The sequence below is a fragment of the Chroicocephalus ridibundus genome, chromosome 2, assembly GCF_963924245.1.
Source record: "Chroicocephalus ridibundus chromosome 2, bChrRid1.1, whole genome shotgun sequence".
NCBI classification, from domain to species: Eukaryota; Metazoa; Chordata; class Aves; order Charadriiformes; family Laridae; genus Chroicocephalus; species Chroicocephalus ridibundus.
Window position 1 is genome coordinate 111,550,476 of NC_086285.1, and position 20,210 is coordinate 111,570,685.

At 37.6% G+C, this 20,210-nt stretch overlaps 1 protein-coding gene across 3 annotated transcripts in view; it reads right to left on the reverse strand.

Annotated features, from left to right (window-relative positions):
• LDLRAD4 (low density lipoprotein receptor class A domain containing 4) overlaps positions 1–20,210 on the reverse strand; it is a 296,688-nt gene that overhangs the window by 226,675 nt on the left and 49,803 nt on the right. The gene's annotated exons all lie outside the window — the stretch shown is intronic.

The window sequence follows — 20,210 nt, forward strand, 5'->3', positions numbered from 1 at the left end:
TTCCTTGAAAACAGCAGCATTTAGACTACATTATCTTCCTCAATTATAATTGTATCATTTTATTACATTGGAGAGAGAAGAAGAATAGAAGAGGTAAGTGCTGGTACATTTCTCCCCATGTTATGTTTTTTACAGCAATTTGCAGAACACCATCAGTAGACACAGTGCTTTACAAACTACATAAGAAAGGTCGTTACCCCGGAGAGCTTATAACTACAGCAAACAAATCAAGTACAACAACCTTTCCATTCAAAGGAGATATGAGGACATTCCTTTCTACTGTATTAGTGTATCATGATAAAAGAGATCTTTTAACCACTTACGGTCCCCAAGTCAAGCAGCACCAAATTTGACAAAAAGTGGCACATTGTCATCTCCTTGTCCTTCCTTACTCATAAGGTGCATCTGCAAACAGTGGGCAGATGCACATCAACTCACTTCATCACAGGCACAGACAGGAAGGTACGGAAACACACTGCATGGGAGACACAAGGGAACTGTACCTGTCAAAAAAACCCCCACTAAAATCCAGGAGCAGAAGCTGGGTCCAAGCTCTGCTGCTCTCCCACTCTTCATGTTACCCCGTCATGACTTTTCTTCTGACTCTTGCTGGCTACAGCTTAGCTCTGACATTTTGCAGAGTCATGCCCACCAAAAACACCACTTAAGGGAAGAGGTGGAGGAAAACAGGAGTATTTCACGGATGAGAAACAGGATGGAAGCTTGTAAGAACACAGACTGAGATGTCTGTTTATATTGTGGACTAAATATTAAAAGTTTCCTTTCAAGTTTACTTCTTTTCAAACTAAATTTCATATATGACATCAGACCTGGAAAACAGCCAATATAAGGTCCGACCAATTATGACAGTCTTTCAAAGTGTCTCCTTTTCTTTAATTTTACATCAGCAATAAGCAACTTCATTGGTTCCTTCAGAAGTACCATCATGCTCCTCTTACAAGAGCATTTATTGCTACACAGGCAAGTACAAACCACTATCAAAGCAGAGACGCTTTGCTTACATTGCAGGTTCTGCCACCACAGCAGCAGCGCCTGCAAGATACAAGCACAATCGTTTTGTTCTTAATAAGCTTCTTCATGAATGCAAAAGTAATATTTTTTTTTCTTTGATATAAAACCCCCAGTCCTTAGCGCTGTGCTGAGGTGCGCACTCCTCTCAATTCAAAGAATCTGTGCCTCCACAAGCCAAGAAATTTCCTTCATGGCCTTATGCAGCATCATCGCATTCCTCTTGCTACTTAGGAGTTAGACACTTCATAAATCCATCGCTGTCTACATCTTACCAGAATTTTTCCCGCAGCTAAGAAAGCAAGAAAGCTGGAGAAATCCTGTGCCAGGGAAAATACAATTTTCCATAGGCAGGACACGTTTAAACCTCTAGGGATGAGTGGTGGCTCAGAGGTCAATGGTGAAGGGCGGTCAGGGAGGTCGCCTTGGCCTCGAGCGGAGCCCTCCAGGAAGCACAGGGATGGGGAGAGCAAGTGCAGCAACTTAATGCACGAGACAAAATAATTTTCAGTCTAGAAATAAAATACTTTCTCAAAGTTATGTTTTAATCCTATTTTTCCTTCCACCACCACCCCTATCTCATCCCTCCTCTCCACCCAAAAACCTATCAGAGTTTACCCTTTAGCTAAGCAAGGAAAAAAATTATAAAGTAGTGCAAACCCCACTAAGGATAAGGTAAAAATGCTGAATATCTTTAACATCAGTCAATTCCCAATAGTAACGTTTAGGGAAAAAACTATTGTTCAAAAAGATGTTCTTTTTAGAAATTATTTCTGGTGATCATTGTCAGATGTATCAAATATTAAGGTTTTATTTATAATTGATTAACATAGATTACCACCTTCTATACACACTGCAAACTAGATTAATTTTGTATTATTAAGTATTATAAACTAAAAGGTGGCTATCAATTATTATGAGATTTTCTTTAAAAGATGTATAGCTGATAATTAACGAGGTATCAGCACATTGTACACTGGAAATTGCTTACCCATTCATTAAAATAATGATTCACGTGTTACTTGTGCATGACTATAAACCTGAATATAAAACAGAACATTATTTTCTTACCTCCTGCCAATCCATCCCCCCAGCCTGCATTATTAGAAAAAAAAAAATTACTGAAGATGTTTTCTGTGGGTCACTGAGGAAAAGGTCTGGAAGAGTTAATACGGAGGTTGACTTTTGTTTAACAAAAGCAAAGACATACTGCATTTCCCTAATAACTCCCAATCATAATGCTTAGAGAAGAGGGAAGATCATTTACCAGGTGTACACATAATCTTTGCTGAATTACCAAAACACTGGAGTGAAAAGAGGAAGCTGCTGAAGCGCAGGAGAAAAACCCTACATGTAGGTAAAGAATCAAATAGCTTAGCTTAATAATATGGGAAAATAATTAAGAACTTGAATCAGTCACTTACTGTGAGAGTAAAGTTTTCCTGGAGTACATTTAAACTGACCAAGTGGCCTATGTTAGGTAAAAGTGTCCTACTTTCAGTACACCCAAATATTCGGTTTTGGATGTGCTATCTTGCTAGTCAAGCGTACAACCATCATGATTACCTTACCACACATATACCCAACACTGCCTCAGATTTTGTTTGCAATTTACTCCTGTAAATTCAAATGATTTTCAGCATCTTTGTCCTGACTGTTATCAAGTCTGTACTACTTTTGTAAGGTTTTTGTTTTTTCTTAAAAATTGAATTTATTCTCCTGTTAGACATCATTCTGCAAAAACCTCAGCAATGAAATTAAGTGGCATAGTTTCTCTGGCGTCAGACACCTAATTAAGTCTATCATGTTTTCCAATGCAGGATTTAACAAGAATTTCAGAAAAAATATATTATTATATCTAGTCACACTGGATAGGGCTAGTAAGATTATTTACTTTTATATATACTAATGACAGGTTTTATTTGGCTGCTGTCCTGAATTTGAAAGCATTTTTAAATGTCACGTTTAACACATTTTGAGGGGATTAATAGCTGTGGTCAAACATAGACACCTGTGAGACACCATTCTTGGTGTACCAAGCAACAATGAGTAATGTGAATCTTTATGCCTCAGGGCACTCAATGTGGGCTGGACTACAATATCAAGTCCTGGGAGAAGAAGGGGTTTTGGTTCTATTTAAGTTGTATGCTTCTACATGCAAATAAGCTGACAAAAATCAAGCCTTTCCCTTGCCTTCAGACTCTCAACCCCTTCAGAAGGGATGAGGCCCAAGGCCTCACCCAGCACATCTCCCCACGAATGCCAGGGGACAGGGAAATAGAGCACTGGAGATGCTGGCTGCTCTTCCACTGGGTCCTCTGACAACAGGAGACTTCAAAGACAGAGCAAAGCACTAAAGCAAGCACCCAGATGCCTCGGAAACAGCCTTTGGCAGCTGATATTAGACAAATATCATGGGAGTGACCTTGCATAGCATAGAGCTAACATAACCGTGCTGTAAGGATAGGAGGGGAGATACCTACACTTTCATTTACATATACAAAGAAGAACTGTCCTGGAGGAAGTCGGGTGCCTTGCAGTTTGCATGGTAGCTAAATCAGCTGGTAACTTCTTTGTGAGTGTTTGAGAATAAACTCGGATGCAGCAGCAATGACCGCAAATGGTGCCTCCAAGAGAAGCAGATAAGAAAATGTAAACTTAAGATACCAAACTGAGAATGATCCGACCTACCGGTCTTCAACAGATATTAGGAATGGAAAAAACAAAGCCAAACAAAACCCAGTGACCCTGGACAATGGCTTTCCTAACTTAAATAAGCAACAACCACGGTGTGGAGAAACAAGTGACAAAGTATACACTTGAAAGAAGAACTCTCACCTATCCTCTAAATGTCTAGCAATGAAAACAGTGGTTGAACAGAAGAATGAACATTAATTAAATATGCTCATAAAAGCAGACTCAAAATGCTTTTCCTTTTTAAGCAAGAATTTAGAGAACAGACCATTCTGGTGAACCAGAACTTCTAAACTAACCAAGTGGGGTCAAGGAACAGTTCTTCAGGAAGAACCAAAAAAGGAAACAAAAGGAGGAAAAGCATTTCCTCTTTGCAGAGCTTCGCTTCAGCCTGCAGTCCCTTAACTGCAGTGATGAGACAGACCTTTTCCTCGCTAAATAGGAAATGTCTCTTCCTCCCAATAGAAAAAATGCACAGCCAAATCACCTGGAATTCCAAGATGTAAGTAAGTTTGAAATTAAAGCAGTTTTCACGTCCACAATGGACGCATACTTTATAAACAAGTAAGTCCAGGACAAGAGGTTATCTACGTCCAGCAAGACACTAAAAATAGTTTACAACTCTGATATATTGTGTTACTCCTAAAAGTCGTTTGAAGATTTTTTTTTTAGCTATATTAACACATGTAAGTTTTACGCATGTATGTCTTATGTGAAGTGTTTAGCATAACCAGGTCCCAAACAAAACTGCAAGAGCATAACAGAAGGTAAGCTACTTCAAATTATACTTTAGCTGCACGTATTTTATTATTTAATGTTACGTACACAAATGACACACTACACTCATTTCATGAATAACATTAAATATTAAAAGCCAAAGAGGAAAAAAGGCGTAAGGTTGTAAATAGGAGGAAAGAGATGAACATTACTGCAAAACGTAAGATGGAAAAAATAAACATAAGATTATAGCTGTATTTTGTTATTATTTAAAAATGTCCACCCACTAGCAGGAGTACCTATTAACTTTGCTTGGCAAATGGTCATATGTAACTACCAGCAATTGTAAGAAGTAGAAGCATTTTTCTCATTAGAAGACAAAGAAACCAAGGGAGATTGGAAATGAGTATAAGGCAATTCTCAGAAAAGGTAACACTTTTTGGGGAATACTGCAGTAGCCAAGACTTGAGATCAGATAGCCATACTACCTCAAAGAGCCAGTTTTAAGGGTTTAAAACTTTTAATGTTTGCTTTTCTTTCCCGCTGCCTAAATTAAGACACTTAATCAGCTCTATTGATTTTACCCATTAAACCGTGGATTTTGAGATTACAAAGAACAACGTAACTTTTTAGAGTGAACTCCAGCCCCACGCGAGAAGGGCGCGCTAGCTAACTTCAACAGACATGACCTTTAGAAAGCAGTATTATTCACCCTCTGCTTGTGGGCGCTTTGACACATTAGCACTTTGCGAGATCTCCAGGCGGTATTTTATCAGCGGGGCCCATCCAGGCATGATGTGCACTTTCACAGCGCATTAGCATATCCAGAGGAGGAGCACTGAGGACTGCAATGGCCTTTCCTTGTAGGACAGACTTGAAGTGTGAAATGACTTTACTGACATTCTCGCTGACATCCAGGAACTCCTGTGCATATCCAAAATTCATCAGCTTGTAAAACCTAGCACCATATCCTGAAGAAACTAATTTCCAGAACAGCTCAACTATTAGTACTCTAATTTTTTACCTGCTCATAGCCTTATATTCTGAAGAATTCATCATCTTAACTTTTTCCTTCTTACTTTGCACGTTAAGAAAATACCGGTCTATATTCTACATATAAGCTGAAGTTCAAAAAAGAAATCAAACGTGTTTGACAATGTAAACGGAAACCCTGCTTCTCATCTTACATCTGTACCAACCAGAAATAACCCTGGTGAAGTCAGTCAGCACAGGTATACAAAGAGAGGGCATCTGGTCCAAAGAGTAACATAACCCTTTGTACGCAGACGCGACCAAGCAAAAGAGAGAGATGATAAAATGATCTGAGGCCACACAGCAAGATGGCAGAGCAGCCTGTAATAGGTTTTTCCTCCTTAATCGCCAACTAGTTTCGCACTTGATGTTTCTGGTGGTCACTGAATCCCGGATGTCTGACCAGGGGATTCCCCCATTGCAACTTTCAAGGTCATCTTGGCAACAAGGTAGGAGGGCTCAAATCACAAACAGCGATCTACAATTACTTCAAACCATTCTGTAGCATGGTAGCTTGGGGTGTAAAACTAGACACAGACCTAGCTCATTATTATTAAAAACATTTCAAGTTGCTTCCAAATATAACTTTCAAATTTTACGTAATGAAAATTCATGGGTTTTTTTCTCTTTCCTGTTTTATTAAACGTAGCAAATGAGCATAAATTTGGGCTACAAGCCACCCTCAACCCCTTGTCCTGGGCACTTTTGCAGATGTCCAACTGGCTTCACCAATTTCTGAAACACGCTGAAGGCTCTCCTGAGGAAAGATTGGTTTCGTCTTCTTTGGCACATTTATGTCAGCTCTAAGACACAACATAGCTCATTGCTTTAAAAAGGAAAGACAAGAGGGATTCTTCACCTTCAAAGTATAAGGCAAAGAAATTTGGTTTGGCAGTTACAATTCTGAGACCCATTCTTCCAGATCTGGATGTGACTTTTTCAAGGATATGAGTTAGTGGAACCCAAGAGGTTTTTTAAAATAGTAGATGCTAAGCAAGCCAGAAGAATTTCATCTTACAGAGGCAATCAAACTTCACTGTCTGTATCCTAACTGTAACAGCACTTCCCAAAGGACTCACACTAAGAATTCACCTATTGAGTTTAACATTTTTATAACCAAGCCTCTTATTACAAAACCCAACTTTTCTTAAAAGGCATTTCTGTTGGCATATAATAGTATAATGCATTTCACTCAATTCTGCAGTCATAAAGCATCAATGTTTACATTATACAATTTTGGCTAATGTTACATAGAGAAACAAACTTTAACCTGCATACCTCAATTTCAAAATAAATATTGCAAGTTTATGTTCCATTTCTGTGTTCTGCATCTTTGTCTTTAGGGTTTAGCACTAAGTGATGAAGAAGTTTATCTCATATGTAAGACATGCCACTAACACTGATCTGTTCCCTCGCCAAAACCTCAACAAAAGGGAGTTATGGGTCATTGAGCCAAAAAATTAAATGCTATAGCATACATCCAACGACGTTACCCTTCACTAACAGATATCTTGTGGAAAAAAAAAAAAAAGAAAAAAAAAACCCTAAAACAAATACAACTCGAATGTCTAACCAAAATAAAACATTCAGAAAAGAACAAGGTGAAATTTAGTCCCACTTCAGGACGAAAGGTATCTTGTTACAACTTCAAATCTTTCGCAGCATCTGCTTGAGTACAGCTACAACATGTGGAGAAAATTTATGGTATTTTATCATGGTTGGCTTGGGGGAAGGAAGAGGTTTCTCTGTGAGGTCAGGCGCAGGAAATTATTAGCTTTTTTTCTTCAGTTCTTCAACACACATTCTCTTCTACTGATAACTTCACAGTCATTTTGCCTACAGAAAGCTGACTAGCCAAAGGAGTACTAAATTATGGTTAACTTGCACTATAAATGGCCACTTCAGTGGAACATACACCATTTTTTCCAGGTTTGAATATAACAAAGTCAAATTCCAGCCCATATTCGAGCAGGAGATTTGCACCTGATGAGCTTCAAGCTCCATATATATAACAGACTGATGCAGCTTAAAGGAAAACAGGGAATATTTGTAATTGTACTGCCTTTCCACCCTACTGCTGTTCTACTTTCCAGGCCCCTTCTTTAAGGAAAAAAAAAAAAAAGAGAGAAGAAAAAGATAATCAAATAATATACCTATATACCTCTTATTATACACCCAATGAAATTCATCATGATTTTATCAAAGGGAAAGACACTGCACTGTAAAAATTAATGATGTTTTCTCAAAGCTGTGTCTGCAGTGTTCTCAGTTCAGCAATTATTCATCCAGCAGCTCACGTCACAGCTAAAGACAGATAGATACTAAGAACAGGACATCACCAACCTCACGGGAAAACAGAATTGGAAAACATTTTGGGGAAAAGCTGGGAGGAAAAAAATATAGCACTTTGTAACTAAGGTGAAAACAGAAAAATCAAACATATGCCACCATCCAGTTCATCCTTTTCTAAGCCCAGTAGGAATTTAAGAGAATTCCTGCATATTGAATTGGACAAAGCTGCGAGCAACTTCGTCCTCATTTGAAGCAGATTTAGAATAATTGCTGTCAAAAAAGTTGATAGCTTGAATGGCTGCAAGCACAAAACCACGAGTGTCTTTCAGTCACTGAAACAGGAAAAAGCTGAAAGACATCATATGACATGTCAGGTAGCTACAGACATTAACAGGAAAAATAGGTACAAATATTTGTAATTAAAATACATTCACTAAAAAAAAACACATCTAGGCCTGGAGTCTTCTAACTGTAACAGGATGCATTAATGATAATATTTATAATATATTAAAACGAGACTTTCTAATAACGCACTGAAGAAAACCAGAGGACAACAATCAAGAAACAATAGAAGAAAACACACACATACTCAGCATCATCTGAATGGTGGCGATAAACAATGAATTAAAACTTTTGCTAGTCAATACCGCAAGATATGGTATCCAACTTATAGTTCTACCCATCCTGGAATACATTTAAATCACTAGAAGGATAAAACCAGGGCACAACATAGTAAAAGAGAAAGCAAAAGATTCAAAATCTGAAATGAAAAAATGTTGATCATCTACTCTATTTTCCTAATTAGTATTTCAGCTATTTAATGCACTTAAGTTCAGGCAGGAGACAAGCAATTCTCATTGCCTGCTGTCCTGGTTTCAGACGGGGTACATTTAATTTTCTTTCTAGTGGCTGCTGTGTTTTCAGATTTGGCATGAAAGGAGCGTCGATAATGCATGTTGTTTTACTTGTTGCCAGGTGATGTTTATTTTAGTCAAGGACTTTTTTCAGCCTCCACAGAAGCTGTGAAGGAGCATAGGCAGAACAATGGAATGGCCAACAGAATATTCCATACCACAGACATCAGGCTCAGTATATAAATGGGGATTGGCCTGGGGGCAGGAATCCACGATCGCTGGTCAGGACGGGTGGGGCAAGCGATCATTGGGTGGTGAGAATGACTTGTGTTGTATTATTTTGTTTTGTAGATTCTTTTGCCGTTGTTATTATTATTGTTATTTTCCTTTTCTGTTATTGTTCTATGAAACTGTCTTTAAAGGAAAAAAACACTGGGTGGTCTTTTCCTTTCCCTCCTTTTCTCCCTGCCCTTCTGGAATGGATGGGGAGAGGTGAGCAAGGGGCTGGGCTGGTCCTAGTTGCTGGCTGGGGTTAAACCTAACACCTGCCAACCAAGATCATCAGATTTATAAATCCCTTTTTATTAGAATTCCCTTTTAAATATAAATTCCTCATGATATATTTCCCCTAGCATGTAGTAATATAGCAATGTGCTTCTCTACAGTCTGTCTTTGATCTACAAGTTTGACATGAATTCTTTAAATTCGAGTGGTATTTGAGAAAAAAACAGCTTTGAAAGATGCATCATTTTTCCAGAGAATTCCATCAGATATAAACTTTGGACCTTCCAATTGACAAGACCAAACTTCAGCTGTACAAAAATGAAATCCAAACCCAGCATTTTACATTCCATCAAGAGGGTGGAAATGAAGGAGGATGAGTAGTAACAAGCTTCCCATGTATGAAAGACGCCCCACCACCACCACCACCACCACCAATCGCCTTGTGTCACATTGCTACCAACAGCTACACCCCCCTACAAAATCCCAGCCAGACTCATCTCATTTTACTAGAATTTTTGAGAGAACGAGATCTGTGGCAGCAGTCATTCATAGCTTATACAAATACTTTAATTTTTCAAAAGAAAGGCAAAAAGAACAATCTCTTTTGCAATTTGTAAATAGTCCAATATAAAATATTAATGTACCATCAAAGGCGTGATTATTCAGAATTCCTCTTTGTTAGTGCTTTGAAATTTGAAATTCATTTTACACTAAATGCGCTTATTTTAGTTTAAGAAAGCAGACTGTTTAAAAGTTAGCAACTGAAAACTTAAATGAAACTAAACTTAAAAAGTATATACAATTTTTTTTTAGTCTGTATTTTCAGCGTGTGTCTTTCTCCTTAATTTCAACCTCGACATTATAATTAGCTATTTTAGAACAAATACCTCATATGCTAAAACACAAACTCTTCATCTTCCAAGGTTATTCCTCAGTGTCACTTTTTTATAAATACTGTTAATGTAAAACACTGTCAGTGCGTGGCAAAGGCTGCCGTTATAACCTGAAACACTTCAGTAGCGAACGCGAGCTCAGTGAGCCCCTAAGAACTTCCCAGCAGTTACAGTTTAATAAAACAAGAGTCATGCCCTGATGACCAAGGCTTGATTTAAGAAAACAGTAAAGCACGTGTGCAAGTGCTTCTCTGAGTTTTGAGTTAAGGAAAAAAAAAAATATGATAAATTGGTTAGAGAAGCAAACAAAAGCACAGATAAAAACTAGAAAGCTGGCAACAGAATAAGATTTTTTTTTATAACAGAAGTGTAGAATTTAAGCAAGAACATTCAAATCTACCTACATACATCTAAAAGAGCCTCCTTGGAACCATGTAACCTCTATCAAATGATAATCTGTGGGGTGTGCTCTACCACTGCAATTTGTATTTAATTACAGTTCCACAGTTATTCCTTATTTAAGCTATAATGCTCTCCAGGCAGAATGCATCTCAGAAGGCTTATTGCATACCAAGGGATGAAAACCATGCCGCTTCAATCACCAGAAGAGCAGCAAAATATCCCATGTAGTCACTGCTACATTACTGAAATGGCGTTTTTAAATATTACTTTCATATACTTTGACTGAAATTCATACATCACATGGAATCAATGAAGAGTTAATCAAAAGTTTAATTTGCATCTAGAGGCTAAGCCTGCAATAACAATTTAATATCATTGAAAATGTAATCAATTTCATAGGTGATAAACAAGGGGGCAAAGGGTAATATTATCATAAAAACACAGCAACTGCCATATTCAATCCTTTGGGATTCTTTAGATCCTGCTATACTAGACACTTATGGCTTACCTAATCAAATAACTTTAGACAACAGCCATAACTGAATGCTCCAGGAACAAATTAAGACTCATCAGTGTGCACATGTATAAAAACATTCCCCACTTCTCTGATCCGCGTCTTAAACATTTGTTAAGCCTTGAAGCACAAGGTTTTGTGGCCCTTCCAATAAAAACTCTTGGCATTTTTGTGGTAATTGACATTATTGTTAATATTTCCTATTCCAATGAAGTGTATGGTTTGCTAGTGAGGACAATGTGATCCTCACATGAGCACATTTCAGCTACAGAAGACATACTACATTGTTCATAGGAATGAATTCAACTGATAAGATACCCAACAACAGCTGTTAACAACGATGAAAAGTTCCAAGTTCAGAAAAAACTCAAACAGCATTTTACAATTCCTCAAAACTCCAATTTCTTCCAAATAATGAAGAATGCTAATGCACATGGCCTGAATCGAATATAACACAAAATCACCTCTCTGAAGCTGGACTTACGAAGTGAAACACACCTACAAGTAATAGAGATAAAAACAGAAAGCTAAACCCAAGAAGAAATAAGGAAAACATAAGGTCTCCTAACAAAGCAGGAAAAATATTCCCTGCTCCCTAACCACCTTTCCCTCACAAGGCCACATCAGTCCGTCCTGCTCTAAACCAAAACTGATTTCAAAGCAAACTGTTCTATCGTTAAGCTGTAGTCAGTCAAGCTGTACTTTGCTACAAAGAACACTGTGTTTAAAAAAATTGCAATCAAAATACCAAGTCTTGTGAATTTTCCTTAGAAAGGAGATCAGCCTCATGAGGTCTTGACAAAGCCGCATAACCAAATAAGATAAAACCTAAAACAGGAAAAAGAAGTAACTAGTTCATGAGACAATAATACATTATTAAGAGCACACTAAGTGCAGATCTACATCTAGAAATAGCTGATGGCTATAGGATTTCTGGTTTGTATTGAAGTCCAAAACAGGAGTTCCCTGATCTGTATGCCAAGTTGTATGGGAAAACCAGAAAGTTTTGGTTGTCTCTAATATACATCTGCCGTAATTAAAAATGAGTGCTGTCAAACTACCACAAATGCCACAACAAAGTTGTTCATGTGTAGGTAGTGAGGATCTAGTCGTGTTGATACATGGACCCACCTGCACCTGGGAGACCTCTTAGCATCCCTAGAAAAGATGCCATTATGCCTAACGTTTAGGCCACATGCATGGCTCTGGACAGGTGTAGTCCCTGCATCATCTGTATGGTTAAGGAGCTGTGGGAGGTCGTCTAAATGAAAGGAAAACAGGAAAGATTTCCTCATCTCACATAGGTTTTGTTTGTTTGTTTTTAATTGAAGTATTTGTAATATTTGCCTTCTAAACCTCAAAAATCTCACCGCCTTACGAAACTGCTGACCCACTGTGGAACAGGTTTAAAGATATCCAACCACTTACGTAAAGACATCCTTTTTACTGTCATGTTTTGGATGCTGAATTTCCTCATGTGTGTGTAAACACTTGTCCTTCTGAATTAACTTAGACAAAAAGTTAGACCAGCTTGCTAAAGTGAAAGATCCTAAGTGATGCTGACTTTTTCACATTTCAAATGCAAATTATTTATTCAATTACACAATGCCAAGTTATAAAAAAAAAAAAAACCCTACAAAACACATTCCCACAGCTAACTCTTTTCTATGTACAGAATCGTGCAACTAAAATAAAATGCAACCTAAAAATGCTGCTTTCTTAATACCTCAATAAAGTAAAATAAAGTATGTACAAGGTCATTTGCATAATAATTACCAAAACAGTATTAAAAGGCAATAGTTTCTTCTAGAACGGCCTACGCGTCCTTTTCTTCTGATTCCATGAACATCATACAATGCACGTAATTCTAAATCAGTTATAAAACCCTAATAATTTTTTCCATCAGGACAGTCTCTGTAATTTTATCCTGATAAACTATTAAGGTAACATTTAAGAAGCAATGATAATGTACATAGAAATTGTGCTCATCTATTGTTTTTTAAGCTTTTATATTAAGGTTTGACCTCAAAGTCCTGTCAATTGAAATGGTAAAAATAAATGTATATATATTTAAATGCTTATTTAAAATTAAAAAAAAACCAAACAAACAAAACACAAAGACAGCATCACATCTAGAATTTTTGAAAGAAAACGGAAACTGTCATTATGTAGGAGAGACAATTTGACTGGGGTACTCTAACACACACTTGCAATGAGGAATAAAGAGGAGGGGACGGGAACACCCCATGCTATGACAGCCTATCTGCTGTTATTATATAGCCATTGCTTTATAAGCAAGTAAACTGCACTTTCAAAGATGGAACAAAAAGGAGACAAACTTTATCAGAAGTTATTACATGAATACACAGTGAGGGTGTTAAGCTTCACAACATCACGAATCTTCAGTATTCTGCCCCTGCTGCTTTTCCTCCCCTCAAAAACTGAGAAATGTGTGGATATGAATCAATAATTCAGTTTTCGTATGTATTTTCTAAGGACGAAATATTCAAGAGAGCCTGGAATTTGCCGGGCCAACTGCAGAAAATGTTTTTTCAGCCATGCATATTCAAATTACCACTTTCTTTATAAACATTAATGGAAATGTTGATGCTTCGAAGACTTTTATACAAAAAAATACGAGCTGACTTAGTAGCAGCAAAACCACCAGATGTATGGCTGGCATAAGAAACTTAGATGTGAACTGGATCTTTCAAGATGATCCCTCATTAAGAGCAAATTTCAGTTTTGCAATCCAGCAGTAAACACCAGACCTCATACCAAATTTAGTGGATAAGCTCTGTTATACAGTTGAACAACATTTGTCTTCTGTAATCATGATTCCCTGTGCTTTTAAGATTTACACTAATTAAACTAGAAAAGGTCACACAATTGAAAATGTTCACAATTTGGGCAAGACTCAATGACAAAATCTTTCCCATCTATCACTAATCTTTTATCAACAATAACTGTCACATTGACAGAGTGTGTCTGTCAGCGCTCTCACGATTATACACAAGAAGCTTCAGCCTTTATCCCCTGGAAGAGTTCATGAGCTTCAGCTTGCAAAACTCAGTGAGACAGAGCCACAAAAAAGAGGAAGAGGAAGCAAAACCCAACACTCCTCAGGACTTCTCTGTCATCTGTACAGGAAAATTTCTCTACAGTTTAAGAACTCCTTCAGATTTAACTTAAGGATTTCAGTATTGAAGTTCTGGAAGAAAAACATGTATATTTTTACAGCAGGAAGAAGAAGAGAGAGAAAAAAACACCTTGGTTCTAATCCCAACCTTTGAAAATTAGCTGCAGTGTGACCTGGGGCAATACAGCTTTTTATGTCTTGCTTTCCTCACGGATTATCCAGTAACATTGTCATTCTCCCAATTTTTGAAGCCTTAAGACCCTCTACAGAAGTCTACTCCTTCCTTATCCCACACCATGCCTTGAAAAAAATGGGACCAGAAAGCATTTCCTACGTCTTCAGACTCTGATGCCAGCCAGCTAAAAGGCCCTTAAAATACCTCTGCATTTACAGACAGTTGATGGGAGTTTGATCCGTCTTTAGTTCAGTTAGGAATTTGAAAGGATGTTGAGGCTTAGCCCTATGTTCTGAAGTCTTTTCCTAATCCTGCAGGCATAACCTAGAAAACTGTTCCCTCTCTGCATTCTCCTCTTCTCCAACTTTTCTTATTATGTGGAAAACTTTTTTCCCCCCAAAGTCTGCTCCCTCTCAGGTATTTAACGGGTGATTTAAAAGGAATAAAAGGATGAGGAGAAAAAGGCTCCTACCCTTCACATCGCAGTGGACTGCACAGGATCAGGACGGAAGCCCGCATTGCAGCACAATGCTATCAAACCTTTGGGCCCTTCAAAGGCTACAGTATTGCCTTGCTATCGCTGGAGGAGGTGAGAGCTTGAAAAAAAATAAAATAAAAAAAAAAAAAAAATCACACAGCCTAACCAGTCTGAGAACAGTGGGCTTAAGAGTAAGCGTTCAATCAGCAAAGATGCTGACAGAGCAGATGAAAATAAAATGCTTTCAAGAACGTTTCACAATCTATTTCTGGATGAAGTTCTCAGCTTCATATGGTTTTCTGCCACTTTGAACTACACCTTAATGTAGCTACCTCTTCAAATGGTATTCAATATATGAGACACAAAGAAAAACTACAGAAGGTATCAGAAAAAAAAACCCACAACTACTTATGAACCAAAGCAGGCGTGTTGTTGCCATTCAGCCCAGGCCCAGGAAGTGTTCCCCATGGAAACAAACATATTTAAAGGACTTGCCTGCTCCGCAACATAAAGGAGAACACCACAATCTAGTATCCTGCGTAAGGAAACCATACCCAGAAGCAGAGGAACTAACAGACGTACATCACTATATACGAGACACTTCCAAGATAGTCATGCGATAGTTCTCTCCCAACAAAACCCCAAATCAGACTACAGCTACATTCATTTCCCTTGTGATATGCAGGCTTTCAGGATATATTCCTCCTCCTTTCTGACCCTCATCTTTTCCTTTTTCTGTTAGGACACTACAGATTGCAAAGGCTAAAAGGAAGCATCAAATCAAAGGAGTTTTCAGTCTAAAGGCAACTGGTACAAAATGAACTTCAGAACTGCACATTAAGAGGAAGCTGGGCAAATTCAGTGTTTGACCATCTTCAGAAAATAGAGCATAAGCCTTCCTGTGGGAAAGCTTCTCCATAGTAACTAAAACAGCAATCTGAGCATTGACTCCCTGTCAAAAAAACCCTCAACATAAAAACAGAGTACAAAAGCCTCTCAAAAGCAGAGATTTCAATGACCCAAAAAGAGGACAAGAGGAGGCTCCACTAAGCACACACAACTTCACTGTCACTAACCTATTTTACTAGTAAGTGAATGACAGACAGAAATATGTATTAAAAAAAAAAAAAGACTAAACAGCTATTTAACATATATCAAATAACAGTATTACAGCAACTAGTAAATTGCTGATAGTGCTTCTCCAACAAGAGGCAGGATCAATACAGCTGACCCTCAGCGTTACTCTTAGGGATCAGAGCACTGTCCATCCCTTAAAACTCTGCTAAGCTTTAAAAATTGATTTGAAATTTTTCATGCAGAGTCTTTGCCTTATGTCTTAATTTTTAAAGTATTTTAATTTCAGTCAGAACAACTCCGTTGTTTCATGAAGGAGGACAAAAAAAATAGCTTGTTTGGCCTTTGTTAGAAAGACAGGCTTTTAAAAGAAAAGTTTCAGACTGATGCTTCCAAGAAAGGGTCTGGGGTAGTTCTGGATAAGGAAAACACCTTCTGTGACCCTCAGGATAATTTCTGAATATGGCTAAATATCTTTGAAAAGACACAGATAGCTCATGGTCTTTAAAATGCAGCTAGAGTTTTGCAGCTGAGGTCTCAAAAGGGTCTGGTCCGACAGAGCGACCCTTCCTTCCCACACCACGAGGAGGTACCGCTGTAGAAACAGACGCTACCACAGAGAGCAAAGTAGTCAAAGGAAGAAAGGAAAAATCCCAACTATGGCTTCTTCCTGTAACCATCAGGACAAGATATCATTAGAACATATAATTTTGCAAATATACATAGTAGGAATCTGTCTCTTAAAGAAAAGGGGAAAAGAGGAGTGGTGGAGTGTTTTCTAACACTGGATTCTAAATTTCTACTTAAAGAACAATTCAAAGATTTTAAGTGTGGGAAGAGTGCCACGCACCTTATGAGGGTGCAACACTTCAGTGCACCTCTATCAGAGTAATCACACTGTGCTCTGTAGTTTTTCTTAGGATTCACAGCATATGAGGAACACTATATACATGCCAGCCACCAAACCACACCGGGAATAAAAGACATAGTCGCTACCATTAAGGCTGGCGCATCATACGGAAGACTAGACAATAACAAGGAACGATAGGGAGAGAGTAAGCTTAGTGTATCTCCAAATTTCCTTTGACTCCCTCGTATGGGGAGTCGATAAGTATGAAAAATATATCGGTTTCTATAATTATTTTTTTTTTTGCTATCATTTTCCCTATCATAAAACCCACAAAGTACTATCACAGTAAATGACAAGGACAAATAGACAATGGACAAGGACACTGCCATAAAGCTGGCACAGTGCAAGTTGCATCATTTCTTTTTGTTTAGTATTTTGTATATTGTAGCAAGTTCCCCTAATAACATACAGCTGAGATTCCTACATTTCCATTATGACTCCTTACTAAATCAGCACAGGTAAATACGTCCATAGGAAAAAATGTCATTTTCCTATGGCATTAAAGAAAAATATTCAGAATTCTAAGTGAAAAAAATGAACATTTGACACTGAAAAAAGATGAGTTTAAGCCAATGTTGCATCATAATGTAAACCATACTTAAAGTACAAGGAATCAAAATTAATCTTGATTCATGAAACTCACTGAAAGATAAATTAGATGCTCATAAATTAGGTATCTCCTGAACAATCAGGCATTTTCATCCAAAATGTTGGGGGATAATATGAAGATAAATTCTTTCCATTGATTATGAAATTTAAAAAACAAAAAAAAAAAAACCCCACACCAGAAACCACTGTATTTTTCCCAAGCTCATTAAATGCAGTCTTGAAACAACCATCCAGCCTTCAAAGAGTATTACTCCATAAAACTTTCCTACAATTTTTTTCTCTTACTTTCAAGTAATTTTTCAACTTATTTCATTTTAAAACTAACTGAAAACATTAGAGGAGCCAAGAAAGCAACGTGATGCAGCATAAAATCATGCAAAAACAACTAAACTGCATATAGAATTGCTGACATCCGTTTTTTGAAAAATAAGTCTTCCCCATACCAAGTACCTACAAAATAAGACCTTGATGAATTTTCCTTAAAAATCCCTGATCTTTTCCTGCTCTATAGAATTTGAAATAATTACCCTTAACTTCAATATAGTCCATTTTTGTGAGACTGGTTTCAGTCTCCGGATAGCAACCGCGCGGTAACCACTTCTCTTTTTGTTGTTTTTCCATTTCTAAATATATGCTTTGATCCCCCTTGGTCTTGCTGGTAGAGCAGTCGCCTCACACATACAGGCTCTCTTTGAAGCCTTCCAGCAGTGCCAGGAAAGAAGCGGGCTGTGGCAGCAGGCTCAGTCGTCTCCGGTTATGCAACAGATTAGATCATTATCAACATAACTGGATGCCTCCAGCAGAGAACAGAAACAGGGAACTGGAAAGCAAGTTCTTCTTTACTTTTTCAATTAAGGACAGCTGCTCGGTCAGTTTGAAACGAGGAAAAAGTTACCTGGAAGTAAGAGCTGGTCACATCAAGAGAAGACTGCTCTTTAGTGAAAAGCTCTATAATAAATATGACTGGCGTATTTATCATTCAGTTCTGCTCCTTCCTTGGCTGGGAAGTTTTCCCATTCATTTATAATGGGAAAGAAATATTTGGCACAAATGGATGCAAATAATTTAAGAAGCCCGCTTTAGCCACCTAAGAATTAAGTGGATTTCAAGAAGAGTCTGGGTTCTCACGTACTTGGAGAGAGAGAATCCGTGCATCTCACCTATGATATATTAATATGCCCATAGTCTGTACATGCGGATATCCTACACATCGGTCACACTTCTCTCTTCTCTAGGTGCTCCAACAACTTTTACGTTATCAATTATGTAAACTGGCTTTTAAAGATGCTTCCGTTCAGATTTCATTTCAGTTAAAGACTAAAGTATTTACTAATCGCTCATGAAGTGAAGATATGGATTTTGAGTCTTTGTATACGGCGGAAAAACATATACTTTAATTTCTTAAGGAAATGCCTTGTATAGCTCCATCACTGTGCAACTGCCACATTCATTTGTGTTTTCCTTACAGATTAATTGGGAAAGAAGCGTTACACTGCATGAAACAAATCCCTTGAGTCAAGTTCTGACAATGAACGTATAGTGAGAAGGAGAGATTATATAATATGGAACAGATTAAACTACTTATTGTTTGTACGCAAGACTTCAGTCATTGAGGCTAACAAATGCATGTAAATATAAATAAACTGAGGTTTTGGGAAGTCTAACTAAAAGCTTTAATACTTTCTACAAAAGACAATAAGAGTACTTAGATCTTGGATATAGGAATAAAATAAATACAAAACAGTTTAATATAGAAAAAGCTATATGTTTGCTCTTAATAACACAAACTATTCTTATAGTGCTTTAATGTGTTAATTCTAGATGATTATAAACTTGTAAACTTAGAAAGCACTAATGAAGTTGGGCTTTGCTTTTCAAGTTTCCACAAAATTAGCACTGTAAAATGTTGTGCATTTGCTTATATTACAAGACAAATGTAACATTAAAAATAATACCCAATAAAATAACGATTATTAAGTATGGCAGAAGCTACATGACCAGTGTCATTTGTTTAAAAATGCATATTATCATTAGATAGTGAGCGGCTTAACGAAAATATAGAAATCAAAAGCCCTGACTTCTGGGGTTTATTTGCAGGAGATGTTCTTCAGACATGAGATTTTTTTTTTTCCAAATATTTTATACATCTGGAAACTACTAAGGCAAAGGAATTATGAGCTTAATAAAGAGCTCTTAGGACTCACTTGTTACCATCCTTGTTTGTCATCAACACTGAAGAAAAAGAAATCTGCGTTCTACTGTCTCTCTTATGCAATCATACAATACTTTATTGTAAGATGTGACTCTCTAGAATACGTAAATAAAATCAGGTGTTTAGCCAGACTGCCTTCATCTCTATCTTTATTCAACAGTCAATAATAATTAAAAACTGCACATGAAAAAAAATAACTGGCATTTCCCCGAAATCATGCCAGAAGAAAAATCACTGATGAGTCAAGTTAGTCTGTAAGTGGGACACAAAGTATGATTCATAAGTCATTGCTTCAGGTTTAGTTCTTCAGAGATGAAAAACCTCCATCGATAACGTAAGACTCTCACTTTCATTACAAAATGTAACAAAAATTAACTACGTCTTTTCAGTTCTGAATATTTCCGTTATGTATGTTCGTAACAAGGGTTGAAAACCACGACCAGTAACCTCCAGCAGCTCCTGCAGGCAGTGAAGTCTTGCAGAGGACAGTGAGCGTGTCGGACCACATTCCTAAACTGTCTTCTACACAGCTGCGGGGCAAAAGCTCTGGTGTCCACAGAGGGGGCAGAGGGAATGGGACCTTTCTGACTGAAACCACAACGAATGACTCATTAAGGCGCAACTCAGTCACTACCAGCATCTTAGACAACACAAATTTATGAAGGCAGCTGAGATTTAGTAG